Raw genomic sequence first — 22,688 nt, forward strand, 5'->3', positions numbered from 1 at the left:
CATCACTATGTGATTAATACTCAATGAGTTTTAGGTTTGATCATGTTGCTTGTGAGAGAGGTTTTAGTCAACGGGTCCGAACCTTTCAGATCCGTGTGTGTTTTACAAATCTCTATGTCATCTCCTAGATGTAGCTACCACGCTCTATTTGGAGCTAATCCAAATAACTGTTCTACTTGGAGCTATTCTAAATTGTTGCTCCATTATATGTATCCTGTATCTCTACTCAGAGCTATCCGGATAGGTGTCAAGCTTGCATCGACGTAACCCTTTACGATGAACTCTTTTACCACCTCCATAATCGAGAAAAATTCCTTAGTGCACTAATTTCTAAGGATAACTTTGACCGCTGTCCTGTGATCCATTCTTGGATCACTCTTGTACCCCTTGACTGACTCATGGCAAGGCACACTTCAGGTGCGGTACTCAGCATGGCATACTGTAGAGCCTACGTCTAAAGTATAGGGGACTACCTTCATCCTTTCTCTCTTTTCTGCCGTGGTCGAGCTTTAAGTCCTAACTTCGTACCTTACAACTCAGGCAAGAACTCCTTCTTTGACTGGTCCATCTTGAACACCTTCAAGATCATGTCAAGGTATGTGCTCATTTGAAAGTATTATTAAGCATTTTGATCTATCCTTATAGATCTTGATGCTCAATGTTCAAGTAGCTTAATCCAGGCTTTCTATTGAAAAACACTTTCAAAATAATCCTATATGCTTTCCAGAAATTCTACATCATTTCTGATCAACATGTATTCATCAGAAATTCTATAGTGCTCCCACTCACTTCTTTGGAAATACAAGTTTCTCATAAACTTTGTACAAACCCAAAATCTTTGATCATCATCAAAGCATACATTCCAACTCCGAGATGCTCACTCCAGTCCTTAGAAGGATCGCTGGAGCTAGCATACCTTTTAGCATCCTTAGGATCGACAAAAACTTTCTGATTGTATTACATACAACCTTTCCTCACGAAAACTGGTAAGGAAACTCGTTTTGATATCCATCTGCCAGATTTCATAAATACAACTAATGCTAACATGAATCCGACGGACTTTAAGCATCGCTACGGATGAGAAAATCTCATCGTAGTCAACTCCTTGAACTTGTGAAAAACTTTTCGCCACAAGTCGAGCTTCATGGACGGTGACATTACCATCCACGTCCGTCTTCTTCTTAAAGATCCATTTATCTTAATGGCTTGCCGATCATCGGGCAAGTCCACCAAAGTCCATGGATCCGTTCTCGGATTTTATGGCCTCGAGCCATTTATCGGAATCCGGGCCCACCATCGCTTCTCCATAGCTCGTAGGTTCATTGTTGTCCAGCAACATGACTTCCAAGACAGGATTACGTACCACTCTGAAGTAGTACGCATCCTTGTCATCCCACGAGGTTTGGTAGTGATTTGATCCGAAGTTTCATGATCAATATCATAAGCTTCCACTTCAATTGGTGTAGGTGCCACAGGAACAACTTCCTGTGCCCTGCCACACACTAGTTGAAGAGACGGTTCAATAACCTCATCAAGTCTCCACCATCCTCCCACTCAACTCTTTCGAGAGAAACCTTTCCTCGAGAAAGGACCCGATTCTAGAAACAATTCATATTGCTTTCGGATCTGAATTAGGAGGTATACCCAACTGTTTTGGGTGTCCTATGAAGATGTATTTTATCCGCTTTGGGTTCGAGCTTAATCCTGAAACTTTTTCACATAAGCGTCGCAGCCCCAAACCTTCAAGAAACGACAACTTAGGTTTCTCTAAACCATAATTCATACGGTGTCATCTCATCGGAATTACGTGGTGCCCTATTTAAAGTGAATGTGGTTGTCTCTAATGCCTAACCCATGAACGATAGTGGTAATTCGATAAGAGACATCATGGTACGCACCATATCCAATAGGGTGCAACTATGATGTTCGGACACACCATCACACTATGGTGTTCCAGGCGGTATTAATTATGAAACAATTTCCACAATGTCTTAATTGTGTGCCAAAACTCGTAACTCAGATATTCATCTCTATGATCGTATCATAGACATTTTATCCTCTTGTCACAATGATCTTCTACTTCACTCTGAAATTACTTGAACCATTCAATAATTCAGAGTTGTGTTTCATCAAGTAAATATACTCAACATTTACTCGAATCATCTGTGAAGTAAGAACATAATGATATTCACTGCATGCCTCAGCACTCATTCGACTGCACACATCAAAATGTGTTACTTCCAACAAGTTGCTATCTTGTTCCATCTTACTGAAAATGAGGCTTTTCAGTCATCTTGCCCATGTGGTATGATTTGCGTATCTCAAGTGATTCAAAATCAAGTGAGTCCGAACGATCCATTTGCATGGAGTTTCTTCATGCATATACACCAATAGACATGGTTCGCATGTCTCAAACTTTTCAAAAACGAGTGAGTCCAAAGATCCATCAACATGGAGCTTCTTCATGCGTTTTATACCATTATGACTTACATGGAAGTGCCACAAGTAAGTGGTACTATCATTACTATCTTATATCTTTTGGCATGAAAATGTGTATCACTACGACCGAGATTCAATAAACCATTCCTTTAGGTGCAAGACCATTGAAGGTATTATTCAAAAATAGAGTAACCATTATTCTCCTTAAATGAATAACCGTATTACGATAGACATAATCCAATCATGTCTATGCTCAACGCAAACACCAATCTCGGTGGTAGAGGGAGCGTGCGATGCTTGATCATATCAACCTTGGAAACACTTCCAACATATATCGTCAGCTCACCTTTAGCTAGTCTCCGTTTATTCCGTAGCTTTTATTTCGAGTTACTAACACTTAGCAACCGAACCGGTATCCAATACCCTGGTGCTACTAGGAGTACTAGTAAAGTACACATTAACATAATGTATATCCAATATACTTCTATCGACCTTGCCAGCCTTCTCATCTACCAAGTATCTAGGGTAATGCTGCTCCAGTGGTTGTTCCCCTTATTACAGAAGCACTTAGTCTCGGGTTTGGGTTCAACCTTGGGTTTCTTCACTAGAGCAGCAGCTGAATTGCCGTTTCATGAAGTATCCCTTTGTTCCCTTGCCCTTCTTGAAACTAGTGGTTTCACCAACCATCAACAATTGATGCTCCTTCTTGATTTCTACTTTCGTGGTGTCAAACATCATGAATATTTCAAGGATCATCATATCTATCCCTGATATGTTATAGTTAATCACGAAGCTCTAGCAACTTGGTGGCAATGACTTTGGGGAAACATCACTATCTCATCTGGAGGATCAACTCCCACTCGATTCAAGTGATTGTTGTGCTCAGACAATCTGAGCACAAGCTCAACGATTGAGCTTTTCTCCCTTAGTTTGCAGGCTAAGAAAATCGTCGGAGGTCTTATACCTCTTAACGTGGGCACGACCCTGAAATCCCAATTTCAGCCCTCGAAACATCTCATATGTTCCGCGACGTTTCAAAAACGTCTTTGGTGCCTCTACTTAAACCATTTAATTGAACTATCACATAGTTATCAAAACGTGTATGTCCGATGTTCGCAACATCGACTAACGACGTTGGGGTTCAGCACACTGAGCGGTGCATTAAGGACATAAGCTTTCTACTGATCGCATAATTGCTACTATCAACTTTCAACTATATTTTCTCTAGGAACATATCTAAACAGTGGAACTAAAGCGTGAGCTTACGACATAATTTGCAAAAGGTCTTTTGACTATGTTCAGGATAATTAAGTTCATCTTATGAACTCCCACTTAGATAGACATCCCTCTGGTCATCTAAGTGATCACATGATCCGGGTCAACTAGGCCGTGTCCGATCATCACGTGAGACGGACTAGTCATCATCGGTGAACATCTTCATGTTGATCGTATCTACCATACGACTCATGCTCGACCTTTCGGTCTCCGTGTTCCGAGGCCATGTCTGCACATGCTAGGCTCGTCAAGTTAACCCTAAGTGTTTTCGCTGTGTAAAACTGTCTTACACCCGTTGTATGTGAACGTAAAAATCCATCACACCCGATCATCACGTGGTGCTTAGAAGCGACGAACTGTAGCAACGGTGCACAGTTAGGGGAGAACACTTCTTGAAATTTTGTAAGGGATCATCTTATTTACTACCGTCATCCTAAGCAAACAAGATGCATAAACATGATAAACATCACATGCAATCAAATAGTGACATGATATGGCCAATATCATTTTGCTCCTTTTGATCTTCATCTTCGGGGCTCCATGATCATCATCGTCACCGGCACGACACCATGATCTCCATCATCATGATCTCCATCATCGTGTCTTCATGAAGTTGTCACGCCAACGACTACTTCTACTTCTATGACTAACGCGTTTAGCAATAAAGTAAAGTAGTTTACATGGTGTTCTTCAATGACACGCGGGTCATACAATAAATAAAGACAACTCCTATGGCTCCTGCCGGTTGTCATACTCATCGACATGCAAGTCGTGAATCCTATTACAAGAACATGATCAATCTCATACATCACATATCATTCATCACATTCTTCTTGGCCATATCACATCACATAGCATACCCTGCAAAAACAAGTTAGACGTCCTCTAATTGTTGTTGCATGTTTTACGTGGCTGCATTGGGTTTCTAGCAAGAACGTTTCTTACCTACGCAAGACCACAACGTGATATGCCAATTGCTATTTACCCTTCATAAGGACCCTTTTCATCGAATCCGTTCCGACTAAAGTGGGAGAGACTGGCACCCGCTAGCCACCTTATGCACCAAGTGCATGTCAATCGGTGGAACCTGTCTCACGTAAGAGTACGTGTAAGGTCGGTCCGGGCCGCTTCATCCCACAATACCGTCGAAACAAGATTGGACTAGTAACGGTAAGCATATTGAACAACATCAACGCCCACAACTACTTTGTGTTCTACTCGTGCAAAGAATCTACGCAATAGACCTAGCTCATGATGCCACTGTTGGGGAACGTAGCAGAAATTCAAAATTTTCCTACGTGTCACCAAGATCTATCTATGGAGAGACCAGCAACGAGTAGAAAGAGAGTGCATCTACATACCCTTGTAGATCGCTAAGCGGAAGCGTTCAAGTGAACGGGGTTGATGGAGTCGTACTCGTCGTGATTCAAATCACCGATGATCCTAGTGCCGAACAGACGGCACCTCCGCGTTCAACACACGTACAGCCCGGTGACGTCTCCCACGCCTTGATCCAGAAAGGAGAGAGGGAGTGGTTGAGGAAGACTCCATCCAACAGCAGCACAACGGCGTGGTGGTGGTGGAGGAGCGTGGCAATCCAGCAGGGCTTCGCCAAGCACCATGGGAGAGGAGGAGTAGGGAGAGAGGTAGGGCTGTGCCAGAACTTCGTGTATAGCTCCCATGCGCCTCCCCACTATATATAGGGGTGGAGGGGCTGGTTTCTTGCCCTCCAAGTCCATTGGGGCGTTGGCCAAGGTGGGAGGAAAGAAATCTCATTATTTCCTTCCCCACCGATTGTTATCCCCCCTTTTTAGGGATCTTGATCTTATCCCTTCGGGATATGATCTTATTCCTTCTAAGGGGGGATCTTGGTGCGCCTTGACCAGGGGTGTGGGGCCTTGCCCCCACTACCCACGTCCATGTGGGTCCCCCCATGCAGGTGGGCCCCACTCCGGAACCTTCTAGAACCTTCCCGGTACAATACCGAAAAATCCCGAACATTTTCCGGTGGCCAAAATAGGACTTCCCATATATAAATCTTTACCTCCGGACCATTCCGGAACTCCTCGTGACGTCCGGGATCTCATCCGGGACTCCAAACAACATTCGGTAACCACATAGAAACTTCCTTTATAACCCTAGCGTCATCGAACCTTAAGTGTGTAGACCCTACGGGTTCGGGAGACATGTAGACATGACCGAGACGTTCTCTGGTCAATAACCAACAGCGGGATCTGGATACCCATGATGGCTCCCACATGTTCCACGATGATCTCATCGGATGAACCACGATGTCAAAGACTTAATCAATCCCGTATTCAATTCCCTTTGTCTATCGGTATGTTACTTGCCCGAGATTCGATCGTCGGTATCCAATACCTTGTTCAATCTCGTTACCGGCAAGTCACTTTACTCATTCCATAACACATCATCCCGTGATCAACTCCTTGGTCACATTGCGCATATGATGATGTCCTACCGAGTGGGCCCAGAGATACCTCTCCGTTTACACGGAGTGACAAATCCCAGTCTCAATCCGCATAAAACAATAGATACTTTCGGAGATACCTGTAGTGCACCTTTATAGTCACCCAGTTATGTTGTGACGTTTGATACACCCAAAGCACTCCTACGGTATCCAGGAGTTACACGCTCTCATGGTCGAAGGAAGAGATACTTGACATTGGCAAAGCTCTAGCAAATGAACTACACGATCTTTTGTGCTAGTCTTAGGATTGGGTCTTGTCCATCACATCATTCTCCTAATGATGTGATCCCGTTATCAACAACATCCAATGTCCATAGCCAGGAAACCATGACTATCTGTTGATCACAACGAGCTAGTCAACTAGAGGCTCACTAGGGACATATTGTGGTCTATGTATTCACACGTGTATTACGATTTCCGGATAATACAGTTATAGCATGAATAAAAGACAATTATCATGAACAAGGAAATATAATAATAATACTTTTATTATTGCCTCTAGGGCATATTTCCAACATTTTTATCTTTAGTTAGAACCGTAGTGACAATTGGTGTAATATAACTTTGCAGTACTTTGAAACGATGCATGTTATTTTCCTGTTCGATCATTCTTTTTATGTGCACCCTACGCTCAACTGGATAGGCTTGCCGGCGTGTAAACCCAGGCTGCAGCGTTTCGAGGACGGATCCTCACAACCGGTCGGGTGTTTGCGGCCAAGTAAACCACCTTGCCGTTCTCAGTACAGCCGCTCAAACTGTGGAGCGGACTTGAAACAGAACAAGGGCATTGCCAATAGCGGGAAGGCCACCTTGCCGTTCTCGAAGCGACCGCTCGAACTGTTGAGCAGACTCGAAACAGAACAAGGGCGTTGCCAACAGTGGAAGGCCCCCATCACGTGCAGGTTTCTCATATCAAGAACAAGATCTCCAAGGAAAACAACCTTATATATAAAAGAATTACTCGAAGTTTCGCATGACTTAGCTTTTCTGTCGCTGCGCGAGCGTTTATCACATCCGCAAATGATGTTGCTCGTTTGGTCATCTTCTTCCTTGGAGTGACGACCACGGTGAAGCCGCTGAGCCAACTAGGCCAGATTTTCACAACTGCGCCCCTACCTCGCGCGCCAGAGATGTCGGGGGAAATGACACCTATGGGATCACTGGGGTCCCTTTTTCTACGGTTGCCGGGCGTAGGGTTGAGCAAAGAGCGGGTATAGAAGCCAGCACGAGGATCGTTTACCCAGGTTCGGGCCGCAACGATGCGTAATACCCTAGTCCTGCTTTGGTGTATATTTGAGTGTTCTTGAGTTCTTGAACTAGCTACGATGCGTGCGTCGTCCAAAAGATCAGAATCCTCTCTCGGTACGCCGCGGGCCTCCTTTTATAGTCAAAAGGGGCTTCCACAGTGGCACACCGGAGGTGTAAAGGTGTATAGTGTACAAGCTTCTCGCCTGTCATCATAGGACAAAGTGCATTAAATGCACTACTTATGTGTCCACTTGCTTTATCGGGGGCGGTAACGAGGCTCATCCCGTCCATCGCCGCTCCGCCTTACTCCAACACACGTCTAGGCCAACGAGGCATGCAACGCCACGTAGGCTGGCAGGCTGCTGAGTTGGCATGGTGGTAGGGTATTCACGAAGATCTGCATGCCGCCACGCTGGTGCTTGTCGAGTCGGCCTAGAGGCCGGACATCGCCATGCAGGCGCCTGCCTAGCTGGTGGGCTGGCAGCTGCATGGGAATGGCGGTGGAGTCTTGGCAGACACGGGCCTGGCTCCAGCCCTATGGATATTTTCGGCAAGAGTCTTGCCGGGGCCCCGGCAAGGGCCTTGCCGCAGCAATTTGGTCGTCCCCGGCAAGGGTCTTGCCGGGGGTCTCGTGGGTATCCTTGGCAAGGATCTTGCTGAGGATCGTCGTCTTTTGGGTGTTGTCTAGTCTAGTGTGTTTCTGGTTTCCACAAAGATTTGCATGCCACCATGCAAGCACTTCCCGAGCCTTTGGTTTCAATGTTGTCGATGGTGTCGGAACTCTCAGGCTCAAGGGTGGTTGTGATGTTGGTGTTGGGTAAGTTGCCCCAGCAAGGGCCTTGCCGGGGGAGTCCACCTCGCCCCTCTGCTCTTCATGGCTTGGCGTTGTTCTGGTTCTCTTGTGGCTTTTATTCCTTCCTCTACCTTGCTAAGCGTGGCCACAGGCGTGGCTCCAACTGCCCGCGCACAAGTAAAGGGGTACAAAATAGGACCCCTCCTTTTGTGCACCGACACCATTGTATAGAGATGTCGCCTAGCTCTAGGCTGGGCCCATCGGTGAATTCATTCTGTTGGTTTAAATAGTAAAATTCCCTGAATATTTCGACAGTGGGCTCTTGTGGAAGGTACACCTCACAGAATACTTGAAAGTTGCAGATGTTGGAAACAGAATTTGGTCCGATGTCTTGTGGATGGTGCTTGAAAAAATGCAGCACTTCGCAAAAGAATTTTTAGCCGGGGGGGTGAAACCCCGGAGCATATGATCAGTGAAAACAACTACTTCACCGTCTTTGGGCTCAGGGGGGGTTCTGTGCCTGGGACTCTCCAGTGAATAACGTCTTCTTTGGCCAGGACGCCTGTTTGGACATACTCGTTCAATTCTTCCTCAGTAACCTAGGAAAGAACCCAGTTGCATGCAGTGACAGTCTTGCCCATTTTGAGGATGCAGGCCTAAGAAAAAGAGATATTGGAGGTTTCAGATTATACTGTTAGGCCAGGCAGTTGATACAAAATTAAGGTGATATAAATAGTCAATGTGTTAAGCTGGAAGATGAACACTGAAGTACGTGGATATTCATATTGGCGGCTTAAAAGGGGACAAATGGTACCTACCGGGTTAAGAGTTATGCTGATTAAGCTGGCCAGAGTTTAAAAGTCAAGTGTATTGCGCATAACCAAATTATGAAGATGAATAAGCAAGCATGGTTAAACCGGAGAATATTGCCGGGTTATGCAAGCTATGAAGCATATGATGGCGGCTTAAACAGGGCCTAATGTTATATGGTGGATCATGGTTTACGATATAAGCCGCCATAGCAGTTATGGTATTTTAAATCTGTCGGTGAAAATTTTCTTAACTAATGGACAAATAGATTTCATAGACTGGAGCTACAATTTTGGATCTACAATAGTTTAGAAAAGCTGTAACATCTTTAACCTAAGGTGGCAGCAGCAGAAAAGTTTGTATGCTTTGATGAGATTTTCTATGAAGAAGAGCTATTCTCATGTTAAAAACGAATGCTAAACTGCTACCGCATACGTTTGTGTGGCACCCCGGCTCAGAGAAACCGAAATGCCCCGTATTCCAGCCTAGAGATTGAGGAGAAGTCTTCTGGAATATGGCACCGCTTAGCATAGAACAAACCAGCTTTCTATTATTACACGAATATGAATACAAGGTCTCCGATATTACAATGAATAACATCGGCACGGCGACACTACGCCATCCTCAGTTGCTCTATGCAAGCAGCAGAACAACTCGAAGCAGCGGAAAAACTTCTAGCAGCGGAACAACAACGACGGTGGTGAACTCCACTCCGTAGGGACTCTGACTGGAACGCTGATCCTAGCTCGCACGAATGGAGACCACGACAAGCAAGCAATCAAATCCTGGCATGATCTGCAAACTGGCATGACACGCCAGGTCAGTACATTGAATGTACTTGCAAGCTCACAATAACCAGAAGCATTCAAGACAAACAACAGCATGGCAATTACAGGTTAAACAGGAATTATCATGAGATCCTCGGGATAGCATGGCATGAACAACATGAACATGGTACAACTAGAAAAATATGAGCATGGCATGCACATATAAATCTGACGATACTAGCATGCAACATGATGACACTATATGCACCATTTATTCTGCTCGGGTTAATTTGTAACCATCACATGCATCACTTACCAACCTTGGACATCACACGATCATCTCAAGATCAAATCAAGCTTGGTATAAACAATATCGTAGTAATCATTAAATGGCCACAAGGAGCTTGATCTTTACCCACGATTCTCGCACAACATCACGAATATCCAACAACTTGGTATCATCGATACCACGGTGACCATCTCATGACCAGGAACGGAACCACTTTTGGTTCAACGGGTTACCTCGTAACCAAACGGTGATCATTCCGGCGATCACAACCATGACCAACACTTGGTCTCAAACGGTGATCTTTCCGGCGATCACAACCAACTTATCTCATCATCGAACTGTGGTTGTTATTAAGCACATTATTATTAATTACTGTTGACTCATTGTGTGGCCAACTACGAACTGGGCCCTTATCTGCGGGCGCGGCTATCGATAGATTTAATATACACTCTGTAGAGGAAAGTACACTTTACCCACACTATGGAACCCATGGCCTCGCACTACCATTCGGGTGGACCAACGACGTTCTGAAAAAACCAATCTACTGCCATGACACTCTCCCGGCCACTCCGACTCACTCCCCACTGGGCTAGTCCTGGGTGGCCCCGTATCTACCAAAGACACCAATGACCACCGTCCTGGCCCAACATAAACGGTCCCAAACGGGGACCCAGACCCAAAACAACAACAGGCACACAAGGCTTATGTCCGCCTACCTGATTAGGGTAGCGCGCGCCCATAACCTTCCCTCGTTGGAGGCATCGGCGAGAGGCATGACAATAGATCTAGTTAGTACCTCCCATAAACATAAGCGTGGTTGCACTAGTTAGTTCGATATGGTGGCACCATGACTCGGCCAACAGTTGTTCAAGTTCAATTTAATCCGGTTAAACTTGAATGCAATATGCTGATCCATGATAAAATTAACATGATTCAATTACAAAGCATGAGCATGATATCCACATAAGCACGGGATGCAACATAACTATCCACCATATCAACAATTAATCATCTCCAACTAAGCATGGCATAATGACGAGCACGAATATTACAAGTGCAACACTACTCATAGCATAACATGACCATTATCATCAGCAATAAATACCATGCAAGAACACATCAATAACATTACTGAGTAAATACTTATCCAACTAACAGCAAAGGAACAAAACATGTTAATGGTATTCGGTAACTGACGCTAGTCATGCACCAAAGAACATGACCAACCAAACATGTATTACTACCAAGCATGGCCAATATGAAAGTAATACTAGCAGGTAGAACATGATAACAGAGTGCAAGAAACATAGCATGATGGTAATCGTCGATCCATAAGCATAACCCAAATAACGACAGCGGTAACAAAACAATCATACAGTTATTAAAGATTCAAGTTCGAAACCAATGTTACTGCATGGCTATCATGCAAAGGGTGGTTGTGGCTTTCCTGGGAGTGACGGAGACTCCGGGAAGAAGTGCGGTGAAGCCGCGGAATGAAACGTCGGACAATTCTTTCTCAAAGGGGCTGATTGGAGACAAGGGCAAAATGGTCATTTTCACTATGATACCACCTAGTGAAAATGTTACCAAAAGATAGAGCTCGATGATACGAAGAAGTGAGCGCTGGTTTCACCTCGATCGGAGTTATGATTGAAAAGTTGTGAGGAGTTGAAGATCAGGGACCAATCTATGAATATTTTCATCACCAACGGGTCCCTGGGAGGAAAAACTGAAAGCGCATAAGGGGAAATACGTTTTCTGAAACAGAAAGCGTATTCTGAAGCGAAGTAGATTGAAAATACGTTTCCGAAATAGGAAAGCGTACCCGGAAGAAACCCATCTCCACTTATCCACGTGGACCCGTGGCAGGAGGAACTTCCAGGCAGGGACCAGACGCAGGGGGAGGGGGCACGGGAGTTTGTCTCCTTCCTCCCGCTCCTGTACCGCCATGCAGGACAGAGGAGGAGCAGGGGAGGGAGCGGCAAGGGGGCCGGCCAGCTCCGGCCATCTCTGGCCGACCCGAGGGCACCAGAGGGACCAGGGCAGCGAGGGGGTCCCGTTCAAAGGGAGCACGGCCGCCGGGGAGGGAAGGGTGGAGGGGACAGGTGGCGCCAGGAAGAGGACCGGGACGGGCGGGCGGGGTGCTCCCCGACGAAGCAGGCACTCCGGCGAGGGGGCAAGTGGGTGGGGTGGCTGAGTGGAACGAGGGGGACTCGATGGACGTGGTGGGAGTAGGAGAGGAGGCTCGGGTTGGCCGGAAACATGCCGAGGCCGAGGCGGCCATGGTGGATGACGGCGAACAACGCTGAGACGAGGTGACTCCAGAGGGCAGATGAAGCGAGGGAGAGATGGTTGAGGTGCGGAGGGACTAGGGGGTCCTTATATAGGCGCGGAGGAGGGCTCTAGAGCTCGCGGACGAGCTCTCGACCAAGCTTTAATGGCGGGCAGAGGCTGGACGCGGCACGGGCGCGGCACCTAGCGACGCATTGATGGCGAACAACGACGAAGCAGCAATGCAGGAAAATGCAGTCGAGCACGGGCGATCTCCTGGACAACGTTTGAGGTGGAGACGAGGAGGGAGGAGACGAGCACAGTGGCCGAACCAAGCCAGAGCTTGCACTATGTGTGACGCCAGCATGATCACCATGGGCACTGGTGCAAACGACGTGTTCTGGCCGGGCTGACCATGTCCAGTAGATAGACCGTCATGTCCTCAGTCAAAATGAAGAAAGAATTGGGTCCAAGGGCAAAGAAGAGATTTGCAGATGGCCCCAAAACAAGCCAGCCGCCAAGTGTTTGTGTTGTCTAGTGGGGACACCGGCTTGGTAACGTAGTAAATATTTTGCCAATGATGATCACATAAGGTCATGTTGATCACCAAAAATCAGACTAAGAGGAGGAGTTTAGATGAGGGTTGCTGTAGAAACCACTACAATGGCCAGAATTAGGGATTTGGATGATGCACTCAAATGGAGAGGCAAGTTGAGCTGAAATTTTGCAAGGCCTAATGATTAGACAATATGAAGATTCTGTAAAAGTTTCATACTAAATGGATTTACCAAAATGGTACTTCCTTCACAGCTATCTTCACTGACCAGAATCTTGCAATAATTCTAGAGAAATATTGGCGAGGTGAAATGGTGCGAAATTTCGTGGAGAGAAGTTATTGTGGTAGTAGCATGATCTGGTAATTTATCGGGATTTTTTAAGCAATATAAAATGCACTTGCTTCACAACCTGAAAATATTGCCAGAAGCAAAGATTTGATCCTATGCTCACATAGATGATTGGGTGGGGCTGCAATTTGGAGGAGTGTCATAATATGAGCACATGAAGTAGTGTGCGAAATTTAAACTCATTTGGATAACCCTAGCTAGCACTTCCTTCACAAAGGCTTCCCTCAGACAAGAACTTTGAAAAATCACTGACGAAGTTTGGCTCGGCAAATAAAGTTGAATTTTGGCACAGATCAATTATTTGGACAGGAAAAGATGTCCAAGAATTTTGGGGTCCAATGGGCAAATATAAATAGCACTTCCTTCACAATATGCCATTTAGGACAAAATAGGAAATGAATTTATTGAGCATGATGAGAAATATGGCCAATGAAATATTTCACCATACTTGAGGAATATATGACCCAAAAAATTATAAGAATTATTTGGGGATTTATGGATGGACAGATATATAGGTTGCTTCACAACCTAGGGCAGATAGGGTTATTCCTTTAATAGAAAAAGGAATTTTCCCTAGAAAATAAATTAGGGTTTGGTCAAGCAGTGGAGTGACATGATCTTGGCAAGGTTTCGAGAATCATGAGTCACTTGGGACAGGAAATGAAGGAGATTTTCCAGGTGACAAGGCCACAGAACCACTCCAAAAAGAAAAACAGAGCAAAAACCAATTAAATTAAAAGAACGAGAAAAGGGCCAAAAACCAGGCTGTTACAAACCTTCCCCCCTTAAAGAAATCTCATCCTCGAGATTTGGTTGCTCATGGAACCAGTATGACTTGAGGACACCATTTCCAGCTCGGGTATCCTTTTTCCTTTATTTATTGTTCCCCCAAGAATTTCATATGATTAACTTACCTTACTCTAGGGTGGCTTTCTTCACCTTTCCTAGATTCTGACGGGTCTTTGCTCATATACCAATTTTTTTACTGGCGTTGATTCTCCATACCTGTGGTGATATTCAATGGATCTGATGATACATTTTCTTTTGGTCATGAAAACCTTTTTACTTCTGTCATGGGGCTGCTTCAAATAAATACAGGCCTTCTGGTTTCAATAAATGATGAGAATTCATCATGGCCATCTTCTGACGGACTTTGACTGCTCATAAGTGGTACTGATTTATTTTGATTTATTCCTTTGGCTCGAGCCTGAGATAGGTACCAATGATTCGACTGCCTTTTGTCAGGAGCAATATAACAATGTATGGAGTTATAGTTGTGTCATACCTCAAATATTTTTACCTTGAGATTGGCCTGACAGCGGGCTGATGGACAATTTCCTTTCCTGACAGACTGACCATGTACTTGATTCCGTTGGTGAGTATACCGGGTCTGAGCTGATTGTTTGGATTTTGATTTTCTCATTTTGTCGGTATACCCATTTGGATTTTCCACCCTAACCATTCCAAGAGGGTCAGCGGGACACGAGATCCTTGTAAAATAGAGTAGGCCGCTAAGAGTATGCCTTTGTGGACCCATATGGAAATACGGCCTCCAACTAATTTGGGCTATCCGGACCCTGATGGTCGTGCAAAAATCATCATACCTTTGCTGTCAGTCCGACCTTTTAACGGTCATGATTTTCTTTGTTGGGATACCTTACTAGAATAACATGGCCACACCTATCCTTAATTCTTCGTATGACCAGGGACATGATTAGTGCAATATTTTTGACATTATTCCCTTGTGCTTGTTTTCTGACCTGGATCCACACATATATGACATATAATCGGGACCTGTAGCGGTACAGAGCCTGTTGTTGAGGCCAATCATACAAGAAGGTGACAAGGTTTTAGGACATCTCCTTGTCGGTTGCGGGAATAATGACCTTGCTGACCTTTGTCAAGACTGCTGGTTCTATGATGTCATTCCCAGAATCTTGTCAATTCTTGTGATTTGTGGGATGTGTCTCTGCTTATTTTCCTTTACCTGACTCGTGAGGTTGTGGGATCCTCACTTTCCTTGGGTATATCTGCGGGATCCTTGCCCCATCTCGTATGAGTGATTAATATGACTGGGGATACATGCTCACCATATATAAGAATCACATGCAACCAAACATTGGCTTTCTGAAGAAGACACATGCCCTGACGGATTTGTGCTACCGACAAAATGTTGCGAGTTTGATTCTTGAGCGGTACTGCTTATCATTTAACTTTTGAGGACGGGGTATTAGTATGATACTGATGCATACTGAATGGCTTACAAGAGAAGCCATCCGAGTAGCTTGCTGGGGAAGACTTGTTATCTTCTGTTGAAATCTTTTGTCCGGGTATCATGCAGAAGAAGGCTATATGGCTTACACACGAAGCTTGGTCTGATTATTGTGCTGGAGAAGCCTGAGTTCCGTACTTGAGAAGCTTCTCCTCGGGTTTGCTTGATGAGAAAACTTCATTTCCGTCTATCAGAAGCTTTTACCGAGGTATCTTGCTGAGAAAGACCGGGTATCTTGGACCAAAAATTGTTCACATATCATGTTGAGAAAATTTTAGGAGCCTTGCATCATAAATTTCCTCTGATAACGTGTAGAAGAAGACCAAGTTTCTTACATCCAAAGCTTCATACTAATATGCAGACTGAAATCTACACACATGCCCATACTATTATGTGGTTGATTATTTGCATGAGAAAATTTGTTTGACTGTCTGTCTTGAACATATCACATTTTGACTTTGTTTCGGATGATAACATTTTTTAAGCATCATGCATTACTGAGCCAAAATTTTATATATGATCCATGCATTTGACTGAAAATGTACCATTTATCTTGTACCTAACTTGTCTTGCTACTGACTTGATCATTATTGCTGTGAGGATTTTGTACCGATGTAGACTTGAGTTATCCGTACTGTTGTGAGGAGTGCACACTAATGCAAAATTGATTATCAGCCTCAAGCTCAGATATTCCCCATTTCACTACAAGAGGTTGAGAATTCCATTCTGTTTAGCTGAGTTTCCAAATATTTGAACTCCTTGCTGATTCTTCGGGTCCGGTGTTGGTTGATGAGCAAATCTTTATAGGGAAAAAATAATGTAACACCGCGGCCCAAAAAGAAAGAATCAAAAGAAAACTCAACTAAACAAAAGCACACAAAAACAATCAATTCACACACAATCAATGTCACATATTACTGCTAGTCACACAATATGCACGCCTACATAAGCACACAAATCTCGCGGGATCTCTGGTACTACGATCTAGCATGTTGTGACGGTGTGCACGAGGACGAATAAATGTGTGGAAGAATTGGTGTAAACAGCGCTACACCAAGTGCTAGCTTAGCTAGGCAGCAAACTGGACTTGCTCGGAGGTGAGAACACACTGGATAAACCTGTAGTGGGACACAAAGGTCGCAACCACATTATTATCAAGCAAACCGAAAAAGATCGTACTCATCCAAGAAATAGGATAGCGGGGAAAAACTGAGGCTGCTGACTTTTCCCTTTCTTGATAACTAAGATCATTAAGGGTTGCCAACATGACAAATTGAAGAGCGATTCGGGATAGAAGCATGTCCATCACCGAAACGATAGGTGGGGTTGAAAGGAGGATATCAGTGAGATACCTGAGCACCAGTTTTGCAAATGGTGTTGGGATCACTTGGCATCACTCTGCTGGGACAGAAATGACACCAAACACCAAAGAACGAGCAAGAAAAGAAAACTGGAGAAATGCAAAGGCTGAGCTGTAGTGGATCCAAACCGATGCCAGCTACACTCACCAGATAAACCCTTAGCAAAAAAATACTAAGGCCATATGCATACTATGCAATAAACAAATGCAGCAACCAAAAGTAATAAACAAGCCAAACTTTAAACTACCGAGTTCTACCGGTTTCTACCGCTCGCGCTAACTAGGGCGTCCTACAGCCAGACCTGCTCTGATACCAAGTGTTGTGGCACCCTAGCTCAGAGAAACCAGAATGCCCCGTATTATAGCCCAGAGATCGAGCAGAAGTCTTCTGGAATACGGCACTGCTTAGCATCGAACAAACTAGCTTTCCATTATTACACGAATATGAATACAAGGTCTCCGATATTACAATGAATAACATCAGCACGGCGACACTACGCCATCCTCGGTTGCTCTATGCAAGAAGAAAAACAACTCGAAGCAGCTGGAAACGTTCTAGCAGCAGAACAACGACGACAGTGGTGAACTCCACTCCGCAGGGACTCTGACTGGAACGCTGATCCTAGATCGCACGAACAGAAACCACGACAAGAAAGCAGTCAAATCCCGGCATGACCTACAAACTGGCATGACACACCAGATCAGTACATTGAATGTACCTGCAAGCTCACAATAACCAGAAGCATTCAAGACAAATAACAGGATGGCAATTACAGGTTAAACAGGAATTATCATGAGATCCTTAGGATAGCATGGCATGAACAACATGAACATGGTATAGCTAGAACAATATGAGCATGGCATGCACATATAAATCTCATGATACTAGCATGCAACATGATGACACTATATGCACCATTTATTCTGCTCGGGTTAATTTTTAACCATCACATGCATCACTTACCAACCTCGGACATCACACGATCATCTCAGGATCAAATCAAGCTTGGTATAAACAATACCGTAGTAATCATTAAATGACCACAAGGAGCTTGATCTTTACCCACGATTCTCGCACAACATTACGAATATCCAACAACTTGGTATCATCGATACCACGGTGATCATCTCATGATCACGAACGGAACCACTCTTGGTTCAACGGGTTACCTTGTAACCAAATGGTGATCATTCCGGCGATCACAACTATGACCAACACTTGGTCTCAAACGGTGATCTTTCCGGCAATCACAACCAACTTATCTCATCATCGAACCGTGGTTGTTATTAAGCACATTATTATTAATTACTGTTGACTCACAGTGTGACCAACTACAAAGTGGGCCCTTATCCGCGGGCTATCGATAGATTTAATATACACATTGCAGAGGTTAGTACATTGTACCCACACAACGGAACCCATGGCCTCGCACTCCCATTTGGGTGGACCAACGGTGTTCCGACAAAATAGATCTACTACCATGACACTCTCCAGACCACTCCGACTCACTCCCCACTGGGCTAGTCCTGGGTGGCCCCGTGTCTACCAAATTCACCAACGACCACCGTCATGGCCAAACATAAACGGTCCCAAACGGGGACCCGAATCCATAACAACAACGGGCACACAAGGCTTATGTCCGCCTACCTGATCAGGGTAGCGCGCGCCCATTACCTTCCCTCGTTGGAGGCACCGGCGAGAGGCACTACAATAGACCCAGTTAGGACCTTCCAATAAAGGTAAGCGTGGTTGCACTGGTCAGTTCGATATGGTGGCACCATGACTCGGCCAACAGTTGTTCAAGTTCAATTGAATCCGGTTAAACTTGAATGCAATATGCTGAGCCATGATAAACTTAACGTGATCAATTACAAAGCATGAGCATGATATCAATATAATCACGGGATGCAACATAACTATCCACCATATCAACAATGAATCATCTCCAACTAAGCATGGCATAATGACGAGCATGAATATTACAAGTGCAACACTACTCATAGCATAACATGACCATTATCATCAGCAATAAATACCATGCAAGAACACATCAATAACATTACCGAGTAAATACTTATCCAACTAACAGCAAAGGAACAAAACATGTTAACGGTATTCGGTAACTCACACTAGTCATGCACCGAAGAACATGACCAACCCAACATGTATTACTACCAAGCATGGCCAATATGAAAGTAATACTAGCAGGTAGAACGTGATAACAGAGTGCAAGAAACATAGCATGATGGTAATCGCCGATCCATAAGTATAACCCAAATAACGACAGCGGTAACAAAACAATCATACAGTTATTAAAGATTCAAGTTCGAAACCAATGCTACTGCATGGCTATCATGCAAATGGTGGTTGTGGCTTGCCTGGGAGTGACGGAGACTCCGGGAAGAAGTGCGGTGAAGCCACGGAATGAAACGTCGGACAGTTCTTTCCCAAAGGGGCTGATTGGAGACAAGGGCAAAATGGTCATTTTCACTGTGATACCACCTAGTGAAAATGTTACCAAAAGATAGAGCTCGATGATACGAAGAAGTGAGCGCTGGTTTCACCTTGATTGGAGTTACGGTTGAAAAGTTGTGAGGAGTTAAAGATCAGGGACCAATCTGTGAATATTTTCATCACCAACGGGTCCCTGGGAGGAAAAACTGAAAGTGCATAAGGGGAAATACGTTTTCTAAAACAGAAAGCATCTTCTGAAGCGAAGTAGATTGAAAATACATTTTCGAAACAGGAAGGCATACCCGAAAGAAACCAGTCTCCACATATCCACATGGACCCGTGGCTGGAGCCACTTCCAGGCACGGCCCAGGCGCATGGGGAGGGGGCACGGGAGTTCGTCTCCTTCCTCCCGCTCCTGTGCTCCCATGCAGGACAGAGGAGGAGAAGGGGAGGAAGCGGCGAGGGGGACGGCCAACGAGGGGGTCCTGTTCAGAGGGAGCACGCCCGCCGAGGAGGAGAGGTGTGGAGGGGAGAGGTGGCGCCAGGAGGAGGACCAGGACGGGCGGGCGGTGGTGCTCCCCGGTGAAGCAGGCACTCCAGCGAGGGGGCAAGTGGGTGGGGCGGCTGAGTGGAACAAGGGGGACTCGATGGATGTGGTGGGAGGAGGAGAGGAGGCTCGGGTTGTCCGGAATCATGCCGAGGCCGAGGCGGACATGGTGGATGATGGCGAACGACGGCGAGATGAGGCGACTCCAGAGGGCAGATGAGGCGTGGGAGAGATGGTTGAGGTGCGGAGGGGCTCGGGGGTCCTTATATAGGCGCGGAGGAGGGCTCTAGAGCTCACGGACGAGCTCCCGACCAAGCTTTAATGGCGGGCAAAGGCTGGACGCGACACGGGCGCGGCTCTAGTGGCGCATTGATGGCGAACGATGATGAAGCAGCTATGCAGCGAGATGCAGTCGAGCGTTGTAAGTGCATCTAGTGCCACCCCTTGTTGGTTTTGGAGTATTGACGACAAACCTAGTTGAGGGACTAATGTGTTTGTGAGAATTGCAGGATAACACAGGTAGAAGTCCCTCATTGATTCGGTTTTCCTACCAGAGATGACCCCTAAAAAATGTATGAAGACATTGAAGTCAAAGGTGGTATATGAAAATATTCACATTGAAGACTATGACAAGAGAAGACACCACATGAAGCCTATGGAACTCGAAGACTTAGATCTTTCGTAGTTCTCTTTCTTTTGTGTTGAGTCATAGGAACCACCGTACTGTTAAGTGGGGTCCAAGAGAACCAGTCAGAATGACTGAAGTGATGCCTAACCAAAACCTATGTCTTCGAGTGAAGACTATGAGAGCGAATCTTGTCCAGAGTCGGACAAGTCAGCTTTGCTTGCAGCCCAAGTAAAGTTGTCGTGTGAGTTTGAAATCTGACCGTTGGAACACGTGTCAGTTCCTTAGTGACCCAGGGTCATTTCGGACAAATCAGGTCGGGTTGCCAAGTGGCTATAAATAGCCCACCCCCTACAACCATAAACGGTTGGCTGCTCAGATTCAGAGTACGGCTTTTGTCGTTTGAGAGCAACCCACCTCGAAGCCTTTGAGAGAGAATTCCTTGCGAGGATAAAGCCCTAACCACCCAAAGCCAAAGAGAATTAGGCATCACTTAAGTCTTCTTGTCTGTGTGATCTGAAGACTTATTACACTTGAGGATTGTGCATCCTCCAGCCAGTTAGGCGTCGCGTTCTGAGCATCCAAGAGACATTGTGGATTGCCGGTGAACGAAGTCTGTGAAGGTTTGGGAGTCTACCTTGAAGAATTACCAGAGTGATTGGGCGAGGTCTGTGTGACCTTAGCTCAAGGGGAATACAGTGAGGACTGTGTGTCCTGAGCTGTGTGTTCAGGACTGGGTGTCCGGGACTGTGTGTCCTAAGGTTTGAATACCTAGCCGCCCTAACCAGACGTACAGTTGTCACAGCAACTGGAACTGGTCCAACAAATCATTTTCTTCAACGAGTCACTGGTTTCATCTTCCCTTCCCTTTACTTACTGTTACTCCTTGTGAAGTCATTGTATGTTTGCACTATCTTTTGTCTTCACTGAGTGACCGCATGTTCTGACTGGCTTCACAATATCTTCCTACCTGATCCTTACTACATTGCTGCTATTAGTCATTGTGCTTTCACTCTATTGAATACTTGACTATGGCTTGCCTAGTGTAGTCTACCTTCCGCTGCAGGGTATTAGGTTTATTTCTATCGATTGTCTTCATAACTCCCACGTTTTGAAGACTTTCATAAAAATCGCCTATTCACCCCCCATCTAGTCGATATAACGCACTTTCAAGCGTGGGCGAGTTCCTGGACAACGTTTGATTTTGAGACGAGAAGGGAGGAGACGAGCACAGTGGCCGGACCAAGCCAGAGCTTGCACTATCTGTGACGCCAGCGTGATCACCACGGGCACTAGTGCAAACGGCGCGTTCAGGCCGGGGCGACCATGTCCAGTAGATAGACCGTCGTGTCCTCAGTCAAAATGAAGAAATAATTGGGTCCAGGGGCAAAGAAGAGATTTGCAGATGGCCCCAAAACATGCCAACAGCCAAGTGTCTGTGCTGGGCAGAGGGGACACCAGCTTGGTAATGCAGTAAATAGTTTGCCAATGATGATCACACACTAAGGTGATGTTGATCACCAAAAATCAGACTAAGAGGAGGAGTTTAGATGAGGGTTGCTGTAGAAACCACTACAATGGCCAGAATTAGGGATTTGGATGATGCACACACATGGAGAGGCAAGTTGAGCTGAAATTTGGCAAGGCTTAATGATTTGATCATATGAAGATTTTGTAAAAGTTTCATACCAAATTGATTTACCAACAAGGTACTTCCTTCACAACTATCTTCACTAACCAGAATCATGCAATAATTCTAGAGAAATATTGGCTAGGTGAAATGGTGCCAAATTTGGTGGAGAGACGTTATTAGGGTAGTAGCATGATCTGGAAATTTATCAGGATTTTTGAAGCAATATAAATTGCACTTGCTTCACAACCTGAAAATACCGCCAGAAGCAAAGATTGATCTTGTGCTCACATGGATGATTTGATGGGGCTGAAATTTGGAGGAGTGTCATGCTATGAGCACATGAAGTAGTGTGCGAAAGTTCAACTCATTTGGATTACCTAGCTCGCACTTCCTTCACAAAGGCTTCCCTCAGACAAGAACTTTGAAAATCACTGAGAAAGTTTGGCTAGGCAAATAAAGTTGAATTTTGGCACAGGTCAATTATTTGGACAGGAAAAGATGTCCAAGAATT

Source organism: Triticum aestivum, chromosome 2A, assembly GCF_018294505.1.
Source record: "Triticum aestivum cultivar Chinese Spring chromosome 2A, IWGSC CS RefSeq v2.1, whole genome shotgun sequence".
Lineage (NCBI taxonomy): Eukaryota > Viridiplantae > Streptophyta > Magnoliopsida > Poales > Poaceae > Triticum > Triticum aestivum.